This window comes from Haliotis asinina, chromosome 9, assembly GCF_037392515.1.
Source record: "Haliotis asinina isolate JCU_RB_2024 chromosome 9, JCU_Hal_asi_v2, whole genome shotgun sequence".
NCBI classification, from domain to species: Eukaryota; Metazoa; Mollusca; class Gastropoda; order Lepetellida; family Haliotidae; genus Haliotis; species Haliotis asinina.
The window spans coordinates 54,619,922-54,626,625 of record NC_090288.1 but is presented as its reverse complement, the minus strand read 5'-3'; positions in this window follow the sequence as shown (position 1 = coordinate 54,626,625).

Below are 6,704 nucleotides of genomic sequence, written 5' to 3'. Positions count from 1 at the left end.
TATCTTTAGCAACCCATGCATCATTCCCCGTGAAGATCCGGGTTAGAATGTTGGTATTCACGAACCCATGTTTGCCTTAATTGCGACTAACGGGATCGGGTGGTTAGGCTCGTTGTCTTGGTTGACACATGTCATAGTATCTCAGCTGCGAAGATCGATGTTTATGCTGTTGATGACTACTGTATAGCCCACACTCGATTATTTACAGCCGCCGTCAAATACTCATCGAGACCACCCCGTGGTCTCATCGCTATAGGACGTGCCGCCGAACATACACCGAATCATTCATAGTTCGACAGCATCGACATGCCACGATGATCAAGGTAACAGACGGTCCAAGCGTTAGGAATACCGAATGCAGGCCAGACTGCAAGACCTGTTGCAAATCATTTTTCTGCTCATATTCGAACAACACACTGTCAAGTCACAGGAAACGCAACCGACCGTCCTCGCAGTGGAAGATCGCCTGTGACAACGTTAAGGCCAAATCAGCAGATTGTCCGTCATCACCTGCAAAATCGTTTTGCTAGCTATAGGGCTTCGGAAACTGCACGAACAACCATTGGCAACCACCTGAGACCAATCAACACCGACACAATACGGGGGCCTTTGAGGCAGAGAAATGCCAGACGTCGCAGGCCTTACCGTGATCCGATCCTCACTGTTCGACGTAGTCGTGCTCGTCTCCACTGGCAACACTTCATCGGATTTGGCGTCACCGGGACTGTAGTCTTCTCCGAACAAAGCCGGTACTGCGTCTCGACGGCTGATGGCAGAGTGAGGGTATGGGGACGACGCGTGGAGATGCGTTCTGCAGATGTCCTGGAAACTGAGGCGTGGGAGAGGTCCGAGCATAATGATGTGGGGTGCTATTGCTCTCAATCACAAACTAGGCCCTATGGTGTTCCAGAATAGTGGTCCTGAGAGGGAAGAGGGAATGGTGTAACGTCTGCCCGCTACACTGATCAGGTGTCGTCTGTCGTCATTTTGACTTGTATTTGTCTGAAATTCGTCTTTAAATATTGTTGATCAAACATGTCAATTTTGAAATCTTTCTGACAATTATTATTATTTACATATGTTGGAATTAAAATTACGAGTCTCAAAAGAGAGTTTTTTGCGGTTTAGTGCAGTCTTACAATCAGCCGGCTAAATTACATTTCTCGCCAGGTTTTTAAAACAAGTACAGTGTACAGTGGATACACAATGTCTTTTGAGAGCGCTTCACTTTCTCAGTCATGTAGAGATTCTAGTACTTTTTTCGGGAAGCTATATCCTAATCACACCAAGTCAGCAATATAACACACAAGGCGGTACGGTGAGTCACTGTCTGATCGTAACCAGCTGCAAATGCCAGTGCCAATTAGTAACACCTCTGCAAAGCTAGCTGTTGATATTCTTGTCAACGGCGACCAGTAGATCATCTGAATTACAAAGTAAAAATCCTAAAAGCTACCGGCGACCAACAGAGCTCAGATACACCTGATTCACAAACACAAAGCATTAGAAGCTAAAGGCGACCTGGAAATCTTAGATCTTAGGAACTATATCTGAGTGAGTGAGCTTAGTTTTACGCCGCACTCCGCAATATTCCAGCTATATGGCGGCGGTCTGTAAATAATCGAGTCTGGATCAGACAATTCAGTGATCAACAGCATGAGCATCGATCCGCGCAATTGCGAACCGATGACATGTGTCAACCAAATCAACGGGCCTGACCACCCGATCTCGTTAGTCACCTCTTAAGACAAGCATAGTCGCCGTTTGTGGCAAGCTTGGGTTGCTGAAGGTCTATTCTAACCTGGACCTTCACGGGTATCCACTGGGAATACCGCCACCATCACAGGATATCCTGTCTTGTTCTACAGCACCACACGATCCCTCTGTGCTGTGTTTTTATAAATAATAAATGACAACAAGAAGCCATTTCCTTTGTGAAGCAAGCTTCATTGACAACATGGTGCACTTGCATCTGCATTCTGTATTGATCTAGGCTTTAGGGACGTTAATGGCACGTAATAACAATGAGCCAGTACACATTTATGTGAATCTGCACAGAGACTTTATACACTAGTGAATTATTGAAACAGTTCCGGTTTAGCCACACTGGTCGTCATAGATATATAAATATTATTAATATGCGACCACTCCCACGTAGCGCATCATACAGAAAAGACACAACTCCAACCTTTAAAGGACCATAAGTGTACCTACATTTACTTACTAATCTACTACCATTTCTGCTTTAATGGTTGTGAAAAATATATTTTTTCAAACCTTTTGTTTTAAATCTATGTTGCGTTCTGTCGAGACTTTAACGTTTGATGGAGTTAATTTAAAATTGATCAGATAAAGGTCGATGTCGCTTTGTTTTCAGCGTTTTTTTCCCCCTAAACCACTTGATCTTCCCGCAGATGGCAGCTGTAGTAGCCTGGCAGTCTGGTTGCCAGGGACGACAGGATTCTCAGAACAGTGTCCTGGTCTCCCACCGTGGATGCTGTAGTGCTAACATGACGACTTTCTGCTCATTTAAGGGACACTGTCCATGTACTGACTTGTTCCTACGTTTTGGTTTGGGGGTCGTGTGTACGGGAGATCAAGGTCTTGTTTCTCAAGAACCAACATAAACAAGGGGGAAGACTTGGTGTCATCGTGTCCTGGTGTCAGGCTTTGGTCATTCTATCTCCACCGATTTTCTTGACTCAAATATTTTCAGGCACACGTGATATATGAAGGGTTCCCAAGGTCACGTGACCCTCTGAGTAACAATCTAGACTTAACACAAGAACGTTGTGATTGTGTTGTAAGTATCTATATTCATAAAACTCACTCTGTAATATAACCTGAAACTGATTTCAAAATGAATATCGTCTTTTAAATCTAGCGTAGTCGTAACTACTTCCACGGAGCTCGTCCTTGATAACCGATTCAAATGAACATTGCGGCGTAAAACTGCACCCACTTTAGACATGGATAACTTGACGACGTAGGTCAATGAAATAATATTTAGAATTTTGGTTTGAGATCCTAGAGCAGGATGACTATCCTGCATTTCAGAGTGTTGTGGTTATAGAACAGTTCAGCTTTTCTCGAAACGTTCGTAGCCCTACGAAGTTCTTAAGCCCATTCTTAACACATTGGCTACGATCAAAGTTAAGAATTCGTAGGGCTACGAACGTTTCGAGAATAAGGGCCCAGGTCCACCGCAACATCAGATGATCCGAGTTATGGACCATGTGTTCTGGCTTAGTGACCTGGGGCTCCTCCCACGAAGCAACCTTAACCAACTAAGGTTAACCTTAACTCCCATCCGTTTGACAAAGCGGTAAGGTTACCCCGCTGACTCACGGCCATCTTAGTACTTTGTGAAAGAAGGCCCTGGTTGATTGTATGCCATTGTGCTCCGACCGGCTACTTTCTGATCATAATATCTATCACTGGTTTGTCTGGTCCAGAATTAAACTTTTACTGGAAAGTAATATCTCAGCTACATGACGGAGATCTGTAAATATTCGCGTCCGGTGCCCGATCTACAAAACGTTCGCAGCACCGTACCATTCGTAAGCCTATAGTATAAAGATACGATGGCTAACAACGTTACGAACCTTTGTAGATAGGGATCATGGACCAGAAGGTCCAGTCGTCAACAGCATAAGCTTCGATCTACGCAAGTCAACCGACCCTCTTAGTCGTCCTTTACGAGAGAGCCTTGATCTGCATGGGTATCGGATGTTTTCAACTGCAGGTTTAAAAAAGGTGGTTTTTTTTTATTAAACCAATGTCAACTACTGTGTATTGATTAGTACCTTTGACCTTTGTAAGTAAACTGTTGAGTGAGTGACACTGTTTCTTCCACAGTTCTGTCACAGTATGGGTGGAATGTGTCTACGAATATGAAACTTGTACAAGTAATTTAGAGTATGATATCAATGATGAATATTTCATATAGCGAAAATTGGAACATACTTGCTGCAAAATACATTTATTGATATCACAAACGGGTAAATTAACTATACTCACCGCCAAATGAAGAGCGAAAGTCATCAATACCTACAGTGACGTAAATCTACAACAGTGTTAAACAGGTATCTGATATGTAATTACTTCCGTAAAATTTTACCAGAGACGCGGCATACATGACGCCTAACATCTGCCCGTGCAGAGAGTCGTGAAGTTAGAATTGCATCCCTCGATGCTACTTAAAGGTCACATGCAACGTAAAACTTTGCAGATTCTGATAACATTCGGTATGCACTTCCCGAAACAAATCATCAAAAATGCCAATTCAACCTATAAAGTTGAAAAAACAAACTGCTGTGCTGCGCCCATAACGCATGCGCAGTGAATAGGTTCGTGGAGCTTGAAACCGTATGCATACACGGAGTATGAGGTCGTGAGCAGTAGTCTAATCCTGCTTGTGAACACAAACAAGTAAATAATCTTCTCCTTACATAAAAAAATTGTTGATTGTGGTAAGCGGCCTCTGTCATTGAGAAAGCTCAATGTCTGCAGTATTGTATATATATATCTCTATGTGCCTGTCTCTTAAAGACAATGTGCATCCATTTTTCTCGGATGACTGTATCTGATGGAAACTGGAGCAGACTCTTCTAAGTTTCAAGTCCCGCTTTGTACTTGGACGAATGACAGTTTCCAGCCAAGTAGTATTTTACCATCTCTACTGAGGTGATTTTGATTGGGTCGAATGCAGAGTCAGAGAACATGTATTTACAAAACCCAACATCTCTATGTACATTCTTTATGGATAACAACTTCTTCTAGTGTATATGATTTTGTTTGACGACAGTATATGAATTCATACTGAAACGTCACATCAAGTACAATAAAAGAACTTATTATCCATAAAGAATCTTACTTTCTTGTGACTCGCCATATTTCTAAAATGCCCATCAAACAGACTATCTTTCTTGTCAGTCAATGAACCAGCCAATCGGAAGCCGTCGTTACATTTGAGTACACATCCACCCGTTATGACTGTGTTCGGTCTCCCAAGGGCTTCGTTTCGAGGGAAGTAATTAAGCCCAAGTTCAAAATATTGCACTTTTGAATGGCGATTGTACGCTTATGATTTTGTTTATTTGTTTGGGTTTTTTTGCAAGCAGCAATGTATATTATATGTCATGAATGAGTGATAATTGTGTTTTAATTATGTTGACTTTTTGGTTGCATGTCACCTTTAAAGAACGAATACTGCTTAACGTCTACATTCGCATTTTCATGGCAACACTGAGCATGTCACGTTCAAGTGCTAACGAACGTGAGTGAACAATAGGGAATATTGAGGCAGATTGGAGCATCCAAAGCGTCGCCAAGCATTATGGGACACATCAGTCCTCCATCTACAGACTGCTTGTATTTTTCATTCATTTTTTTCCATTTTTAAAAATATAATCATGCTGCACCCTTACAATTTACACATCCAAATGTGTGAAACTAAATACTGAACATATTTCACCACATAAGTACATGTGGGGTACTTAAAGTTTTAGCTGTAGCATACTTTTTGTAGACAGATGTTTGGATTCATGAAAATGGTGGCCATCTTTAAAAATGGCCGCCCAAAACGCAGTAGGGCATGGGAGGTATTCATCACGTGATTTCATAAACTATACCTTAAGCTACATGATAATCATGGTGACTGTTTGGCCCTAAATTTGGTAGTCATGGACTATTATGTTTCATCAAGATAACGCGAGAGCGCACACAGCAAAACTGACACGTGCAGACATTCCTCCAGAAACAACAACAACCAGACAGTGGATTGGTCAGATTTAAGTCCGGGTTTGAATCCCATCGAACACGTCTGGGATGAGATAGAAAGACAAATTCACCAACAGCGAGTACGTCCAGTTAATCTGCAACAACTGCAAATTGGTGTTGTTCCCAAGAGGTTCATTCGATGGGTCTTCAACAGGATGGGAATTAATTAAATGTGCAGCTGTTGCTGATGCCAATGGAGGTCACAACCGTTATTGATGTCAACGTTTCTTTCTCTTTTAAGGACAGTACCTACAGTCATGCGTTAAAGGGGCACTGATGCAGAGCATTTTCCGTGGACTGGTGTAAACGTTTGTTATTGTTTTTCTCCCGTGAGTACCCGGATGATATCCCAGAATTCGTGACTGGTTCGTGACCTCTGCTGCGCATTCCGTAAGCGCAACTGATAGTTTAATTATAGACAGATCAACTTAGGTGAAGTCATTTTACTTCATTACAAATGTATTATGAAAACAAATGAAACACTTTGAAGGTTAATCATCTGCCAGTGGTAGAAATGGTTCCATATATTGATTCACTGGATGTTCATGTCATGTGTAAAAGAAACACATCAAGTACTTTCTTTCGAGTTATCGTTGTTTCCTGTGAAAGTAAGGTTCGTAGAATGCCATGTTTTCACCCATTGTCAATATCATCATTTCACACTATTTGCGGGGTTTTTTTGCGGTGAGTATCGAGGTTTCGTGTTTCAAAATATCGAATTCTCTATATACTCTTTACAGGTGAACACGGATAATTAAATAAATTTATAAATGAATACACTAATATTTAAAGAGGATTATAGTTTATCTGGAGATGTGTTACAGGGTGCATTGTCTGCTGCGGTTATTCTTCGTTGGTTTCCAAAGCTTGCTCACCACACTGTGGACTCAGCGATCTAAGGGAAATAACCACGTATAAACACT